The sequence below is a fragment of the Tenrec ecaudatus genome, chromosome X, assembly GCF_050624435.1.
Source record: "Tenrec ecaudatus isolate mTenEca1 chromosome X, mTenEca1.hap1, whole genome shotgun sequence".
NCBI lineage: Eukaryota > Metazoa > Chordata > Mammalia > Afrosoricida > Tenrecidae > Tenrec > Tenrec ecaudatus.
In genome coordinates this window covers 4852460-4869958 of record NC_134548.1, presented here as the reverse complement: position 1 = coordinate 4869958, position 17499 = coordinate 4852460, and the positions used below count along the sequence as shown (strand labels likewise).

The window sequence follows — 17499 nt, the reverse complement described above, 5'->3', positions numbered from 1 at the left end:
TAATTACCGTACCTAATGACACTGTGCACCATAGATGACATGTCTGCTGATATCCCTGATCAGGCAATCCAGCAAATTAAATCTGCTGCATCTCCAATATTTAGCACCCTGATTGATGAATTTACAGATGTTGCACACTGTTCAGAGTTACTGGTTTATTTACACAAGAAATATTAATGATGGTGACTTTAAAGACGAGTTTCTCTTTTGCAAACCTCTTGAAAGGACAGCTACTGCACGTGATATATTTGACACAGTTGGTTCATTTTTGAAAGAGCATAAGAGCTCTTGGGAAAAGGTGTGTGGTGTTTGTACAGACGGTGCTGCAGCTATGCGAGGATGTTCAACATTTGATACTGAGTCACCCAAAGTCATCGGAACTCACAGTATGATTCATCAGCAATTAGCAACATAGACTCTGCCATAAGTATTACAAGAAGTAAAGAAAAGCCTCATAAAATCAGTCAATTTTGTAAAAGTGAGCCCTTTAAACAGTCGACTGTTTTTGCAACTGTGCAAGGAGTTGGATGTGCAGCATAATGCTTTGCTATTTCACATTGAATTGACATGGTTGTCAAGAGGAAGTTTTAAAACGTGATTTTGAGCTTCCTGATGAACTCATCATGCTTTTTAATCAGAAAGCAAGATCACAGTTAGAAGTACTTTTCAGCTAAAAAAAGTAAACTGTAGAAAATATCTTACTTGATTGACATCTTTGCCATGTTGAATGAGTTAAATTTATCACTACAAGGACCAAATGCTACATGCCTCAATTTGTCTGAAAAGATCTGGTCATTTCAAATGAAACTTCCGTTTTGGCAAAAAACAAACAAACAAAAAAGGCTTGAAAATAAAATTTGCATGTTGCCTACCTTATCTGTTTTCTTTGAGGAACATAATATTGAACCGGCCAAAAGGATTATGATGATAATTTCTGTGACAGAACACTTGCACTTGCTTGCAGTTGAAATTTCATCATACTTTCCAAATATATATGACATCCCATTTTCACTTGCCAGAAGCCCATTCACAGTCAAAGTTGAAGATGTTCCTGAGCCAGCACAAAAGGAGTTCATTGAATTAATTAGCAGCAATGCAGCGAGCACTGAGTTCTCTACGATGCCAGTTGTTTGCAGTCATATCCTGTTCTGTCTGATACTTTTTTGCTCCTTCTTTTTCCATTTCTAACAACATATCTTTGTGAAACAGGGTTTTCCAGTTTGTTGGGTATCAAGTATTAATGTAGAAGTAGACTTGTTGTGGAAGATGATCTTCGTTGTGCTCTTGCAAAGACGGCCCTGAAAATTTCTGATCTGGTGAGAAAGAAGCTATCTCAACCTTCTCACTGATGTTGGCTTTTTATGCATACTGTTCCAAAATGTAGCAATGCAGTTTACCATTTTTATATTAAGATTGTCACCCATGGCATACCATGCTCCAAAGCAAAATTTCATGGATTTGTAATTAGAAATAAATATTTCACAATACAGAATTATATTTTGTTTTGTGATTAATCACTATGCTTCAGTTACGTTCAACCTGTAACAATGAAATTACCCCTGCATGTCAGATATTTACATTATGATTCATAATTGCATAGAAAAATTAGTTATGAAGTAGAAACATAAATAATTTTATGGTTAGGGGGCACCACAACATGAGGAACTGTACTAAAGGGTCACAGCATTAGGAAGGTTGGGAACCACTGATCTAGAGGATTTCCAAGGCAGGAAAGGAACTGGGGTCTTGAAAACATGCTTTGCTCTGCCTGTCATTTCATGCGGGTACTCTCAACATCTATCTATTTGTCTGCTGGCCTCTCTTTTCATGTCTTTAAGAGAGATGAAAAGCCATCAAGGGTGGACTGGGGGTAAAGCTGTTGACGTCAGATTCATCCTGTAATCGTGAGCTCCAAATGGCTCACATTATCATAGCAAAGATAACCTCATCCTCATAAATCCAATCCAAACAATCTCATATGAATCAGAAACACGAATGTCCTACAAATTGGACAGAAACATAATAGCAAAGGTTATGGTGGTGAAAACATGTTAAAGAAGAAGATAATGACATTAGCAGTTCATGTGTATGCATATTGCATCCCAAGGTCTATTAGGAATGCTCTGGATAAAACGTATAGAAAGGGGCCTGTGGGTCTGCAGGGTCACCCTGAGCATCTGAATGAACTCAGCAAGAGTATCTTGACGAATAGACCCTTGGGGATGGTCATAGCAATCCTCAGGGACAGGCAGCTCCAGAAAGGAGAACTTGCACAGTGGCCAAGTGTGCTGAAGCAGGTCCTGCAGGACAGCCATGGATACTGGGTTACCATATAAAACCATGGTGATGAGCTGGGAACAATGGCCCAGAGCAGGCTGTAAGGCTGTGAGCTCAGAGTCATTGATGTCACAGTCAGCTAAAGTCAGGTGGGTGAGGGTGGCTGAGACCTTCTCTAGCAGACTTGGGAGGAATCCATGTCTTAAGCCTGCCTTGAACACACCACTCAAATCCAGGGACCTGAGGTTACTGGTGCAGGGACACAAGCACAGACTTGATATGTCAGAGTCCACTGGCACGCAGTACCTTAAGGCAAGGGAATCCAAGGGGGTCGGCAAACTACTGAGCATCTGGTGGAGTTGTTCATTGAGGAAATAGAGAGATTCCAGAATGAGGTGCTGGAATTGATGTAGACTGAGGAGATGAGAGGTGAAATTTTCAAGAAGTTTCTCCACTACGTCCATGCTATAAGACCCAAGGGGATCCAGGATTAATCCAGAGAGATGTAGTGTGCGAAGTTGACCCATCTGTGCTAGGTAAGGTAGAAACCAGTTGAGGGTGTCCAGGTCCCATCTGCAGTGCAATACCACCTCCTGAACAGAGTCCAGCTGCACAGCATTCAGGATCACCTCAGTAATGGGAAGTTCTGGTTTACCTACAAATTCTAGCTTCCTACAGCACAGAGGCGGCAGCTCCTTTCCCTGTTGGACTCTTTCAGTGAGGCAGGTGAGCAATTCATCTGGGAAGGTTTCAAGAAAACGCATGTCTGTGAGCAACACCACGGAGGTCAAGGGCGTAGGCTTCTCCCGTGCTCTGGAATCCTTCCCTTTGTGAGTCTTAGTTCTTGGCTGGGTGGTCACTGGATCAGATGATGATGGCATAAAGACAATAGATTGAGTTACAGACCACAATTTCCAGAAGTTGGTGTTAGTGTTTAAGCCTAGGTCCAGCACTCTCAATTTGCATCTCCTCGGTGGAAACTTCTGGGCCCACAGAATATCAAAACCATCCAGGGCAGCCTTTAAGATGTCCTTGTGAGAATCCCAAGACTTGATGAGAGCTCCTAGAGGGAGACGGATGAAAGGCCAAGACCCCACCATGGCTTTCACTGTTTCTCTGTGTTCCCCGACAACAGCTGCCATGAACAACGGGGGGAAGAGTTCTGTGGGCAGCCACTCCAGAGCAGCAATGGCTGAGGCCTCAGTCTTCAATACACTCTGGATGGCAAGGTCCAGGAGCCTGGGTGGGTTCCTGGTGCTCATGCTGAACAATCGCATCCAAAGGGAGTACTGACTTGTGAAAGAAAAGAGGGGTCTGCCCAGACTTCTTAGAGAGCCAAGCTGCTAGTCCTAGCACTCCAAAATCTGGACCCTGCCCTCCTTAGGTCCTCAGAAGAGAGCTTTCCAGTTATGCCACTCCTCTTATCAACTCACAGTGTTAGAGGCTGGCAAGGTCGATGTGAGACTTTGATTTCAAACTGGATACTTCCTCTGCCTCAAGTGGGTCTTGAGGTTATGGAATCCAAGATCGGCAGGCCAACGGTAGGCAGTGACATCAGCAACTGGGGATGGACATAAATCAAAGATCAGTAGGAATTATGCTGGTTGCATACTGAATCCAACAATCCTATGGCTTACTATGCAGGAAGAACTAATTCATGAGGAATGCTTGAGCACTCCTCAAACTGAAATTATGAGAGCTATATTGAACTACAATGCTCTCTGTTTAGGGATAATATCTATAGGAGAACAAGAAAGTCTTTACAATACAGCGAAGAGTCAAATTTATCAACATTCACTAACAAAGAAACTGAAGAATTCTTCCAACCCATTCAGTATGAAATTGACCAACCATGTAGTCAAGAGGCATAGATGATTATTGGTAATTGCAATCATAAATTAGGAAACTGAGAGTAAGGAAAAGCAGTTGGACAATATGGTCTTGGTCGTACAACAAAATCTGAAAATCAGAGTAGATCTTGCAAATACAATGATTTAATCACCACATATACCTTCCTTTATAACACAAATGGAAGCTATACATGTAGACTTTATATGCTGATGTGATTCATAGAAATCAAATGACTCCTTCTGTGGGAAATGCTTTAGATTACAGAAGAGACCCCAATCCCAAATATAAATTAAGGACATTTACTCAGTCATAAAGGACTTAAAGACAAAACCAAACTAAAGATACCAAAGAAACCAAAGATGTGGATGAGGAATGCTATTAGAATGAAGTCATGATCGTATGCAAAGATTCACAGTCAGGATATTCCAGCACTAAGGCATAGATTACAGGAAATTGTCAAAATCACCAGTCATTGGAAGTTCATTAATAACAATAGAAGTGGAGGATTATGAAAGCCCGAAGAGGGCCAAGATTGTGACAAATACTTTAGGTTCCATATAGCTTAGAAGACTGATCGATCCTTCCAAACAAGGCAATCTGAGCGAGATTGACTATGAAATCCCAGTTCAGTAATATCCACCAAGGACACACCCCGTCAATCTACTAAGGACTGTAGGAGGGTGGAGGTAATCCACTATTCAATACACTCTATCTCAGGGCAAGTGATCTACTTTATTATTACATTATCTCAAGGAATTCAATGAAGTGCTTTGTTTTTGCATTTGAATGTTATGTATTACCTCCCCCAAATGAAATGTTCAGTCTTAATCCCTAACATAAAAGAGATTTTGGAGGCGCTCATTATTAGCAGTTAAACATGAAGCTGAGATGAGACCATGAAGCTGAAAAATCAAAGACATGAGAGCACCAATATAACCTGAGATCTATCCCATATGAGTATCAAGACCATGTCAACAACAGATATGATTAACTGAAAACTAACAATAGGAAATGGCACCAGCTGTGGAATGACATCAATAACATCACGTATTAAGAAAACAACTTCATTCACAAGACAAAAAAGGAAGAATGACCAAGGTGGACATCAAAGAGGGATGGATTGACACAGTGGATGGAACAATGATCACACGCATGGGAACAATGCTAATGATAGCCCAGGACTGTTCACTGCTTCTTTCTGTTGTACAGAGTGTGCCTCTGGGTTGGCACCTACTTGAAGGCACCTAACAACCAAAACCACAACCAATAAGAATGCCATTACCACATAACCACACAGCCCCATCCAGTGGTACGAACAACAGAAACCAGAGGGGAAGAGAGACAGTAGTTGGTGTGAATTTGAAAATATTTAACAATTTACAATCTATCAAGGGGCCACGAGGGGTGGGGGTGGGGGTGGGGAGGAGGGAGGACACAAAGAGGACTGATCCCAAGGGCTCAATGGAAAGTAAATGTCTACAATAGAACGATGGAATATATGTACGAATGTGTCAGATACAATTGAGGTATGGATTGTACTAAGAGATGAAAGAGCCCCCAATAAATTATTATATATAAAAAAGAATACCATCACACCTTGAAACCAAGGTTTGTCCTGAAGCCCATAATCCCAAACAAAGCATAAAACGAGCTTACTGCCACTATCAATGCAGATGAATAGCAACCACATAGGACAGAGTAAAACGCCCCTGTGGGTTTCCAAGACTTTAATTCTTTTTGGTTTCTTTTTAGATTTTCCCAGTTTATTTAAGTCTCTTCTACAAGATAGTCACTGGTACAGGCCCATTACTTGGGACCTGGAAGCTGTATTGGATTGAGTGGAAAATTTGGTTTGGTAAAGGGCTTGTTTTGACCAGTCAGAAATTTGTGTTTATGCTTTCCTTTTACTGTTTTTTGACATAAAGACGAGGCGACAACGGAAAATGCTAGAGTGAAAGGAAAAATAACCACCTCCAATGGATGTAAGAGGAATTTTAAAAAGCCTATGCGGTTTTGTTTTTTTGTGGATTAAAATGGCCCACCTTTGGAGTAGGCTGGCCTGACAGTGGAATGACCTAACCTTTGCTGTCTGGAGACATGTACCTGGTGACCCAGGGTGTTCTGTGGCAGTTACATAATCTCCTGGCAACTTAAGAAGGGGTGGAGTCTAGCCTGTCAATTAGGTAGCAGCTTGATGGAGGCACAAAGGCGATAAATAGCTCACTGTAGGCCAAATACAAGCTCGGCTTGTCTTCCTGAAAGACATTCCTGTTGAAAAACTACATGGAGGTACTTTGATGGAGCCATGGAGCTAGAGGAGCCATGTGGAAGCCCACACCAGTGCTGAGATGTTTCCACTGCCACTGGACCCACAAGAATTTCCACCCAGTGACCTGGCAGTTACTCAGTGGTCTGGGCATTGCTGCTATAGACCAGTTTCCCAGTTTCCCAGCCCTCAAACACAGCCCAGGAGCATTGAGGCACTGCAGTTCAAAGGCAGCCTAGAGTGGAGGTACCCACTGCTTGTTGGCCTGCTACCAACTGCCTTCAGGTCCGAGAACTGGGCTTACTACAGGGCATCTTTGCAGTGGTCTTCCACTTCTCCACGGCTTGCCAGATTTCCTGAGGGAAAGCCGCAATATTCTCCCAGACACAAGGGAGGCAGAATCTCTTGGCATTGAACAGATTGCACCCCTGCCCCCCCTCCCCCCAAGCCTCCTACTACATACGTTGCATGTGGAGCCAAGGACCAGTAATTTGTCCTTCTTGGTGAAAAGGGTCCTTCAGGACGTAGCTCTCCTCCAGCAGGAAGACAGGCCGGGTGTTGGGGGGCTTCGGCCCCACAAAGCTGTATGGAGCCGACAAAGCAGAGGTGACACTGGAACACACTCAGGGAATGGTGCTCTGCCTTAGAGGCCACCTGGACCCTACAAGACAAGGTTTCTTTGGACACATACGGAGCGTGGCGAGGGGCGGTGCTTCGCCGATATTTGGTTCACCCAGAAGCCCTTATGAAGGCGGAGCTTCCTCATTGCAGTGCCTAGTCTCAGGTCCCACACGCATGCGTGGAGCGGGTTTCCTCACTAGTTCCTCGGTGCCTAGCCAACCATATTTCGGCTCACTATCGGGAGGGGTGGGGCTCCCTTTAGCGCTCCGCCCCTTTACAGAAAAAAACAAAAACGCTGAACCCTGAAACATGGAGCGCGGGGCGGGGCTTCATTCCGGTTCCACCCCTTTGCATTTTCCTGCTTTGTCTCTGTAAGTTCTCAGGGGAAACTGGTCTCCAAGCTGAAGGAGCAGATGAACACCGGCTGAAGGGAGGCACAGGGTCTTGTGTGAGCAATTGGTCCTGGCCTTCTGTTGAGGCCGCTCTAAGGCTCACCTCCCTGTGCACGCAGTTCCTCAGAGTCCTATCTGCACACAGAGCTCTCGCCAAGACAAGGCTGTCATTCTTAATAGAAGAGCCCATCTTTCTCCCCTGTATAAATGCAGGTATCATTTTTTGCACGGAATTGACAATTCCAGTTCGCCTCAGTGGGCAGTATCACCCACTTTGGGGAACATTGTTGTATGTCTTTATGGGAATAGACTCTCATCCCTCTGAATTGGAAACCCTGGTGGTTTTGAAGCCTCCAACAGTTGATTTAATAAACAAATAGGCCCACACTTGAGCACAGCTCCCAAACCTACATCTTTCCATACCTGCCACACTGTGGAGAATCATGGCCTAAGCAAGTTTATAGACTTCAACCATTGTAAAAAGGGAAGATATGAAGACACATCAAGTCCCTGTAGAGGTACTGAGGTGTGAAAGACTCCCTAATCTGTTTACCCTGATTTTAATGAGTAGAGAAAGTACATCTATATGTTCATAATGGAATATAGAATACACTCACTTCACATAGGCCTCCAAGAGAACCAAGCTGGAAACCCCACCCTCCAAGTCTAGGTCCCTCCCCACTTAGCTCCTCAGAACCACTTAGAGAGTTTTCATGTTATTCCCTATTTCGTCTCACAGTTGCAGCGGCTGACAAGCCTCACCTTTCAGTCTTGCCTCTTATCCTTGATCAAGTAGATCCAGAGGATGATGACTCCAAGATGGCATGTCAAATGGCAGACTTCAACCTCAACAATGTTGAGACTGACAACTTCCAAAGAAGCAGGAATGATGGGAAGATTCTGTCTCATTTTCCCAAACCTTCAGGTCAGATACAATGTTCAGGTCCAGAACAAAGTTAAAGAGCTTTCAGAGAGTTTTTGTAAATGATAAAACCACACCCACAGATAGTATCGTCCCCCTCATTGGTGGTTCACAGTAATTCTCATCATGAAAGCAATGACATTTTATGAAATCTCATCAACCAAGCTGATGCCATCATAATGAGCCAATCCCTGAGAATCATGACCCAGCCCTGTTGACACAAACTCTCAGCCATCACAACTTACCCACTGTGATTGAGAGGAGAGAAAACCTTTGAATGTGTTAGCACATGAAAGTGGATTGAGCAGTTGGTTACACAAATGGCTCTATCGCCCAGATTCTCATCTATGCAATATAGGTATGTCTTTAGGGATATTCATCTGTGTAGCTCATTTCCCATAGCACAACATTCCTAGCTCTGGGTCTCTTCCAACTTAGACCCAACTTATGGGAAAGAGTAGAAGTGCCTCTTTGGCTTCCAAAGGACTTTCAATCTCTTCAGGAGTAGATGGCTTCATCAAGCCCCACAGATTGGCTGACAGCGTTGAATCTGGTGCTGAACACCCCAACACTTTACCAAACATACCACCTCAACTGCTTGTCTCTAGAGCATAGTAGGGATGATGGGACCACTTTGGGAATATTTAAAGGATTGCCAACTGGAAAAGGGTCCCAGTACACTGTCTTAATTCTCAAATGCTCTTATGATAGAAGCATCACCAACCAGAAGTAATTGTGTCATCATTTAGGTGGCTGAAATCCCAATCCAGGGCTTCAGCTGGAGGAGAAAGCTTGCTCACCGCTGGCACTGGGGTCATTTCCTTCTATCCATACAACATCTGAAATCTTGAGCTCCCTTGTATCTGCATGTGTCCGGGCATCAGGCTTACCTTGTTTCTAGGAAGGTTGCCTTGTGGGAACTGTGGGTCCTGAGACACACCCTGAGACAGGTGTCTTTTCCTGGCTGTAGTTAGCTACCTACTCTATGTTCAAGCACCTCTCACCTAAAATCCTATGAGAGAAGGAAAGTTCTTCAGCCACACCCCGGAGAAACTCCCTTTATATGCATTTCCTCTAGGTTGTGAATTGATGAACTGTTTGATATCGCAGACACACCTTCCTTGAGGCCATCTGACCTCCATGTCTCTGGTCTTGCTGCTTCTGTCTGCTCATTTCTCTAAAACCCCTTGGGAAAAGAAAGGATCAGGATGCATACTTCAGGAAACTCTTCTGACATCAATCTGATAAAGATTGAGAAGGGATTAAGGATTATCATCCCACCCTGAATCCTTTTACTGTGGAATACCTTCATAAGGGATCCCATCATAGTATATCCATTAATGAAAGCCACCTTCTATCATAAAAAAGAACAAAATAAAACTCTGTGCCCTTGTGTCCCTTAGCCCTTATTGCAACTTGTATGTCAGATTAAAAGTTTCCCCTAACTCCACTTAAGAACTCTCTCAATGCAAAAATATTTTGTTTCATTAAATTGGCATTCCATGATACTCACCTTCCTGACAAGATCATTGAAGAGAAATGTGTGCATAAGCAAATGTGATGAATAAAGCTCATGGTGCCCAGATATCAACAGATAAGACGTTTGGGGTCTTAAAGGTTTGAAGGTAAATAAGTGGCCAGGTACCTCAGAAGCAAAAACGCCCACATGGAAGAAGCATACCAGTTTGTGTGATCATGAGGTTTCCAAGGGATCAGTTACCAGGCATCAAAGAAGAAAAAAATCAAATCATTGTGAATGAGGGGAAGTTCATATTTGGGACCCAAGACTCATTTGTAGGCAACTGGAAAGCACATTACAGAAGAATCTCAGGGAGGAGATGAGACAGTCAGGGTGCTGTGTAGCCATGATGAACCATAAAGCTTTCCTCTAGTTCCTAAATGCTTCTCCACCCTCCCACCACCATTCTCATGATCCCAATTCTACCTTACAAATCTGGCAAGACCAGGGGATATACACTGTTACATATAGGCACTGGAAACAGGGAATACAGGACAGATGACCCCTTCAGGACCAGTGCTGAGAGTAGCGATACTGGGAGGGTGGAAGAAGGGTGGAGTGGAAAGTAGGAATCGATTACAGGGATCTACATATAACCTCCTCCCTGGGGGATAGACAACAGAAAAGTGCGTGAAGGTACACGCCAGATAGTGTAAGGTATGACAAAATAATAATTTTTAAATATCAAGGGTTCATGTGGAAGAGGAGCAAGAGGGAAAAATGAGGAACTAATACCAAGGTCTCAAGTGGAGAGCAATGTTTTGAGAATGATGAGGGCAATAAATGTACAAATGTGCTTAACACAATGGATGTATGGATTGTGATAAGAGTTGTATGAACCACCAATAAAATGATTAAATTAGAAAAAAACAAAAACCTTCCCCCTAGTCCCTTCATGGATCTTAATCATAGGCTCCCTCACTTAATGATTCTAATGCATGCCCCTTACCAGGAAAACAAAAAACATACTCACACTCTTCTGCCAATTGAAAATGTATGCACAATAATTCATAATCCAGAATAACGTATAAAATATTACTGCCATTGTTGATAATGAGTAAAAAGAACTTCCAGGACAGGGTAGACTGGCCCTAGGAATTTCCGTGACTGTAACTCCGTGTGGGAGAAGAAAACCCTATCTTTCTCCCATATACACTGTATGCTTTTGCCCTTGGGGTTCATTCCTTCTTCGATCATGGGCAGTATCAGCTATATTGGTAAACAATGCTCTATGCCTCTGTGGGGGCAGACTCTCATCATCCTTCATTGTAGAAAGTAGTGGTTTTGAAGCCTCCAATTATTAATTAATAGGCCAGCCCAGCCCACTACCTGGGTAGAGCTCCTAAACTGGCATCGTTCCTTGTCCATTTCTTTTGGGTCAAAGACACAGATCCAAAGTCAAGAACACATATTTTTTTATATTCTGGGAAGAGAAGAAGTAAATACCACAAGTGGATGGCTTCACAAAGAGACATTTATTTGATCTTAGGCAAGATATATTAGTTTACAGAAGATTTAGGCATAGATGTGAAAGGTTGTCATTGGATTGTCTGGTAGTGGGAGGACCTGGTCTCTTTTCAACATCTGTGTGCATTCCTTGGAGATTCCATGAGCGTTGGCGTCCACGTTCCTCTGAGTCTATAAGGTTCCCAGGGGAGGGACTTTGGGTTCCAGGGACATGATTTGGTCCTGTCTGTTGGCCTCTTTTCATGTCTTGTAGAAGAGAGGTGAAGCCAGTAAGGAATGACAGGGGTGAGGCTGTTAATGTCACATGTCTCCTGTAATCTTCTACTCCAAATGACCACATTGTCATAGCAAAGATAACCTAATCCTATTGAACCTAACTCCAAATAATCTTATTAGCATAGTAAATATGAATGCTTTACAAGTGAGATAGTAAACCAGAAGCAGAGCTTAGGATTGGTAAAAAAAAAAGAGTAATCAAATTAGTTTGCCACATGCATGATGATTTCATCCCAAGTTCTGTACTTGAGCTGGGTGAGAATCTTACAGAGAGGGGCCTGTAGGCCTGCAGGGTTTCCCTGAGCTCCTGAAATGCCTCTAAATGAGTAAGCAAATACAGAGGACCTCCCTGATCCTGATAGCAATGCCAAAGAACAGGGAGCCCAGAAGGGAAACGTTGCGTGGTAGCCAAGTGTGCTGAAGCAGCTCCTGATAGGACAGCCATGGAGGCCGGGTTTCCATCAAAAAAGCAAGGTGATAAGCTGGGAACACTGGCCCAGAGCAAGCTGCAAGGCAATGAGTGCAGAGTCATTGATGTCACAGTGAGCTACACTTAGGTGGGTGAGGGTTGCTGAGATCCTCTCTAGCAGACTTAGGAGGAATACATGTCTTAAGGCTGCCTTGAACACACCACTCAAATCCAAGGATCCTTAGGTTACTGGTGCAGGGAAACAAGCACAGAGTAAATATATCAGAGTCCACAGTATTTTAGAGTGAGGGACCCCAAGGGGGGCGGCAAACATCTGAGCAGCTGGTGGAGTTGTTCATTGAGGAAGTAGACAGATTCCAGAATGAGGTGCTGGAATTGATGCAGACTGAGGAGGTGAGAGGTCAACTCTGCAAGGAGATTCTCCCCTCCTCCATGCTGCATGACCCAAGGGGATCCAGCATTATTCCAGAAAGATGGAGAGTGCTCAGTTGACCCAGCTTGGCCAGGTAAGGAAGAAACAAGTCGAGGGTGTGCAGGTCCCATTTGCAGTGGAATATCACCTCCTGCATCGCATTCAGGATCTCCTCAATAATGGGAAGTTGTGGGAGACATACAAAGTCTAGCTTCTTACAGCACAGGAGTCCCTTCCATGTTGGACTCTTTCAATGAGGCAGGTGAGCAATTCATCTGGGAAGGTTTCAAGAAAACGCAGATCTGTGAGCAACACTGAGTTAGTTGGTTTGTTGTGCCAACCTGGCCAATAAGCACATATGGGGTTAATGGCTCAGTGAGCCTCACCCTTCAAGTTCTCTGGTCTCTTGTTTGTGGTGGTCGCACCAGGGTGCCTTATTGTGCCTTAGCAGTTCCCAGCCTCAGCTTGCAAAGCTGACTTCCTGCAAGAAATCTCCAAGGAGAAGCCACATGGACCTATCCCAATTCAACCCTGGGTGCTGGATCAGCCGTGTGGAGACCCCTGACAGCGCTAAGATGCTTATACATTCACTGACTCAGTTTTCCTCCTGCAGTTGGCATCGTTATGTCTGCTTTGTGAGATGGAGGAGGGCTTTTGGACTAGTGTTGGACATATGGGTTAATGTTGGACTTGTGGGTTTGGGCAACACTGGTTTGGGATATTTTCTTGATGCACACTTAACCTATATATAAACTCTCTCTTATACATGAGTTTCTGTGGATTTGATTTTCTAAAGTACCCAGACTAACACATTATGGTACCGTAGGAGTGGGATACTGGAGAAACAAATCATAAGGTGGAGAGTAGATGTTTGTATGACCTCTTCCTTGTAGTATTTACTCAGTGGATTTCTGGGAAAATATGGAAAGTGTGAAAATAGAAAGTTTGTAAGTTCACTGTTTTGAGTCATTAAATTTTGATCTTTAAATGGGTTTATACCACATCACAAAAAAAAAAAAAAACTACGTAAGGAAAGATATGCCCTACCCAGTGCTGCTTTGGAGTACTCAGGAACCCGTACTTTTTGTCAGCAGCTGGGAAAAAAATCTGGAACCATGAAGAAAACTCCTCTCTGGGACTGAATGTTAAAGGGAGCCTGTGAGCAGGCTGAAATGCTTGCTAGGTGACTACCTGGATCTACTTGTTGAGTGGAAGTGGGAGAAATGCAGCAATAAAGAGATGGGTTGAGTTTGGCCACTGACACCTGTGGACTTGGTTTACAGGAATAAAAGAGGAAGGCTGGTTGACTGGTCTAAAGTTTATGACCTAGCATGAAGGGGCTAGGCTTGTTGAGTATTGGTAAGAGCCCATGGTCTAAAGGCAAGGCGGCCAATGGGCACCCTGTGGAGGCTAAGTGAGGCAGTCTATATTGAGGTGACCAGAAGACAACCAGCTGGAGATTTTTGAGCCTGTAAACTGGTGCATATTGTTGCTGACTTCATGGATGGCCTGTCCGGATTTGACTTTGCTTATGGATGCAGACTTCGCAAGGTTCCAACTGGACTGAAAATGCTTCATGCCGAAAAATATGCTTGTCTTCTCAGAGATCTGGGTTGATTTAAGTATATAAATTGGACACCCAAAATTCGGGGAAATAAAGGCATGAAGTGGTTGGCTTACAAACTTTCATAGGTGGGGGAAAATTCCACAGGATTATAGGGTTAAGGTATAGTTGTTACTTAATTGCAATTGGGAAGCTGAAGAATTATGTACAGGTACCAGGTTGGCAAGGGGTGGATTGAGTTCGTTAGTTTATTGTGCCAGCCTGGCCGATAACACATGTGGGATAAATGGCTAGGTGAGCCTCGCCTTACTAGTTCTCAGGTCTCTTGCTTTGTGATGGTTGTGCCAGGGTGCAGCTGCCTTAGCCGTTCCCTGCTTCAGCTTACAAGACATCCCCAAGGAGAAGCCACATGGACCTACCCCGATGCAGTCATGGGTGCTGGAGCAGCCGGGTGGAGACCCCTGCCAGCGCTGAGATGCTTACACATTCACTGAATTGGCTTTCCTCCTGCAGTTGGCATCATTGCTTCTGTTTTGTGAGATGGAGGAGGACTTTGTAGACTGGTGTTGGACATATGGGTCACTGCTGGACTTGTGGGTTTGGGCAGCACTGGGTTGGGCTGTTTTCTTGATGCACACTTAATCTTTATATAAAACTCTCTCTTATACATGAGTTTCTGTGGATTTGTTTATCTACAGTACCCAGACTAACACAATCACTATGGAGGCCAATGGCTCAAGCTTCTCCCCTGCTCTGAAATCCTTCCCTTTGTGAGTCTTATTTCTTGTCTGGGTGGTCACTGGATCCTCTGATGAGGGAACAGATGTAATAGATTTGGGTTCCAGAGCACACTTTCCAGAAGTTGATGTCAGTGTTCGCACGCAGGTCCATCACTCTCAGTTTGCATCTCCTTGGTGGAAACTTCTGGGCCTGCAGATTATCAAAACCAACCAGGGAGGCCTTTAAGATGTCTTGATGAGAATACCAATACTCCAGGAGAGGCCCTAGTGGGAGCCAGATGAAGGGCCAAGACTATGGTTTTAATGATCTCTGTGTCCCCCGACAACAGCTGCCATGAAGAAGAGGGGGAGGACTTCCGATGGCAGCCACTCCAAAGCGGCAATGCCTGAGGCCTCATTCTGCAGCACACGCTGGATGGCAAGGCCTGGGTGATTTTCTGCTGCTCATGCTGAACAATCTGTTCCCAAAGGAGTAGTGAGATGTGAATGAAAGGTGGGGTCTGCTCAGACTTCTGTGATACCCAAAGTAGTTTATCTAGACATATAGAATCTGCACCCTGATCCCCTTTGCTCCTAAGAGGGGAGTTTTCTGGCTAGGACCTCTTATCAACTCACAGTGGTAGAGACTAGCAAGGTCCATGTGAAACTTAGATTTGAAATGAGACACTTCCTCAGACTCAAGTGGGTCCTGAGTTTGTGGAATCTAAGATTGGTATGGCTATGGTGGGCAGTGACCACAGCAGCTGGGGAGGGGCATACATCAAAGATCAGTAGGAAATATGGTGGTTGCATTTTGAATACAACAATCCTATGGCTTAATATGCAGGAGACAAATTCAACAGGAATGACTGAGCATTCCCCAAATTAGAATTTTGAGACCTATATTGAACTACAACGCTCTCTTTTATGGAATAATATCTATGGGAGTAAAAGATAGTCTTGCAACACAGTGAAAATTCAAATTTACTGATCAATCACTAAGGAAGAACCTGAAGAATTCTCCCAAACACTTCAGTATTAAATTGACCAACCACGTAATCAGTAGGAATAGATGATTATTGATAATTCCCATAATAAATTAGGAAACAGGAAGGCAGTTAGCAATATGATCTTGGTGATAAAAAGAAATCTGGAAATCAAGAGGAAGATTTTGCAGGGACAATTGTTTCTTCACCACACATACCTTCTTTAACCACACAAATGACAGCTATACGTGTAGATTTATGCTGATGTGATTCACAGAAATCAAAATGACTGCTTACGTGGCAAGTGTTTTAGAGTACAGAAGAGACCCCAATCCCAAATATAAACTAAGGACATTTACTCAGACATAAAGGACAGAGTTGTGAGGCGAAAATGGAGATGCAGAGCAGAGATGGAACTCAGCCAGGAATGTGAAGTTTAGAAAGATGTTAGATCTTTCTCTTGCGAGATATAAACCTCGTTCCTTGGTTTTTGCTGGAGAAAAAATTCACTCTGAAGCCTGGATCTTGATCCAAGTGAGTTTTATGAAAGTTAGAAGAAATTTCAGTTGTACACAGGCACCCTCAGGGCAGTTGCCTGCCACACATGGAGTCCTGAGGCCAGAGGAGATCGCTGCAAGACCTCCGAGGAGCAGCTTGAGAAGCAGAAGGGGCCGCAAGGTCCTGGATTCTGACTTTTCAGGTTCTACGCAGAGAGATGTGGTCAACGATCCTGGTCGACCGCAGTGGCTGAATTGAAATCACCTGGCCCAGATGGGCCAATCCAGGTGTAACGTCCACCTAGGTGTACCACCTCTTCTGGTCAAACCTCTGAGCATGCATAATGGACACCCCAGTCCCTGCGCGAGCTACCTAACAAAGGCTTTATTGAGGCAGGGAAAGAACTCCCGAGCAGATTCCACAACCCAAGGAGTTAGGTTAGGAATTCTTCCCTGGGAGTAAGGCGATGGGATATATATAGGATTTGAACTAAGGGCGTATGTTCTGATAAAGGGAAGGGAAGTTTTAGGGCTGTAGCTGCAGGATTCGAGCCTGGATGGGACCTATGAGTAAATCACTTTGTTTTTGCAGATTGCTTCAGTCAGGAATGCTGGGGGATGGTGTTGAGTGAACCACTGCCTAGAGAGATAAGCTCCTTGGAATGCTGGAAAGAGGGGCCCAAAAGTCCAGCAGGTCATCCTTTTTCCTGAGGGTCTTTGGAAAGGGGATGCCTGGTCCGGCAATTTACTTCCAAAAAAAACCCAGGCTTCAAGTCTGTGGGAGCAGAGTTCTCCTCATCTGAACAGTGCTAGTGCAAATTGTTACCTGGGAAGGCTTCTAAGGAAAAGGTTAAATATTCCAATCAACTGACCAGTGCCTTAGAAGGAAGACCTGTCAATGTATGTTCACAAAGTCAGTCCTGGAAACCCCGGTAGAGAAGAGATCTCTTCTGACACACAGTAATGGTGCAAATAGTCATTGCCCTTGTCTGCTAAAACAGAGGTGAGGATGTTGACTCCATTCATAGGCATGTCAAAAGAAAGGTCTGTACTTGTAGGAGCCTTGGAAATTAAATGGAGCACAGTTCTCTGTGGAGCACAGGTGTTTTGAAAACAGTTATCACCTTGTCTGTGAAACATATATCTCAAGTTTGAATCTATGCAGAGATGCCTTAGCAGAAAGGCCTGAGAACCCACTTCCAAAATATCTGTCCTTGAATAACCATGAGGACTCTTGTGATACACAGAGGTGAACAATCAGCTAATATGCTAGTCTTTTCACTAAATGGTTACACATTTG

General features: G+C 44.0%; 1 pseudogene; it reads right to left on the bottom strand.

Moving 5' to 3' along the window:
• Positions 1-2072: 2072 nt before the first annotated feature.
• On the bottom strand, positions 2073-3539 carry LOC142433145 (melanoma antigen preferentially expressed in tumors pseudogene; annotated as a pseudogene).
• Positions 3540-17499: the final 13960 nt, after the last annotated feature.